This window comes from Aplysia californica, unplaced genomic scaffold (assembly GCF_000002075.1).
Source record: "Aplysia californica isolate F4 #8 unplaced genomic scaffold, AplCal3.0 scaffold00758, whole genome shotgun sequence".
Lineage (NCBI taxonomy): Eukaryota > Metazoa > Mollusca > Gastropoda > Aplysiida > Aplysiidae > Aplysia > Aplysia californica.
In genome coordinates, this window is record NW_004798028.1 from 91,678 (window position 1) to 93,039 (window position 1,362).

The 1,362-nt window shown below is 38.2% G+C and overlaps 1 protein-coding gene across 1 annotated transcript in view; it reads left to right on the forward strand.

Moving 5' to 3' along the window:
* The window catches only part of LOC101847377, a gene marked incomplete at its 3' end in the record, with an annotated part of 61,054 nt that overhangs the window by 24,626 nt on the left and 35,066 nt on the right, over positions 1 to 1,362 (forward strand).

Sequence of the window (1,362 nt, forward strand, 5' to 3'; positions counted from 1 at the left end):
TTTTTGGGGGGGGGGGCAGCTTATTCAATAATATGAATGTGTTTCTTTGAATTGACATCAAAAGTGACACTTAAAAAACCAACTGCCTGACTGTAAGGTTTCTTTGATCGAATCTGAAATCCATTTTATAGTTTTGTCCGCGAGATCGCGCTGTAAACATAAATATTGTTCTATATCTTGCCGTATTGGGTTTTCTCAGTTTATTGAGGTGACAGTATTCGCAAGACTCACTTTTTTTACTCTCAACGCAAAAGCTCAAAAAGCTCAGATAGCTCAGAAGCAGGACTACGGTGCGGGATACCCTGATCCTAATTACAAGCAAGGTGTACTTGTACTTGAGTTGATCTTTAGTGTTCAAGGCTTTCTCATTAGCGTCTATGGGGTGGCAATGAAGGCGTTTTGCTGTCGCACGAAGAAGACCTGAGTTTGATTTTTTTTTAGTGTGGAGAATTTTTTTTTCCGATTTTCTCCGTCTTTCTGCTTAGACCTTATATTTTTCTGAGGCCGGATTAGTCCTGACAGGAGGGTCGAACCCCACCGCCTACCTATTTAAAGTGTGTCGATGGATGCACAAAACACCTACATGAAAAAATAAAATGTGTATCTTAGCCTTCTATATATAAGGCTTTTTTCTCACGGAAACAGCGATATTTTTAGAGGTCTACCTCTTAAATTACCCCATAGTGCACTGAATTATGTCATAGATTGTTGTTGTTGTTGTTATCGTTGGTGTTGTTTGTTTTTGTGGGGGGGGGGGGTTTTGTGTTGTTGGGTTGTTTTGTTTTTGTTTTGTTTTGGGTTGTTGTTGTGTGTTGGTTGTTCTTGTCTGTTTAAAAAAAAATTAAGACGACCGGTGTAATGAAATTCTAAGAATTATAAATAATAATATTAGAACTGTGCTTTGTGTACAATAGTTGATATTGTTTTCTAGTGCTACTCTGTGTTTGCTCTCATTGTTGTCGTTTCTACTTACGATCGTTAGCTCTGAAATGGGTTTTTTTTTAAATTGACTGATCCTCAGCATTAAGGTGTATCGGGAAAAGACGCATTATTCCTTGCAAGAACAGATAGAAGATATTATAGCATACACATTAATTATTATTCTGCCCCGAAGCATACTTTTTTCCCAGATGACAAACTCAGCTGCTGCTTGTTTCTGGGTTTTTTTTGGGTGTTTTGTATAGAGTAATATTTTGGGATTCTCTTTTTGCTCTAATTGAAGTAACGCGAACTAATTAGAACTGAATAATGGAAACAGGAAGCGTACGCTGAATAAGTATAAATAGGCTGGCATGACAGAAGAGGGCAGAGGACCGGTAATCACGAGTGTGTTGGTGTTGTGTGTGTGTGTGTGTGTGTGTG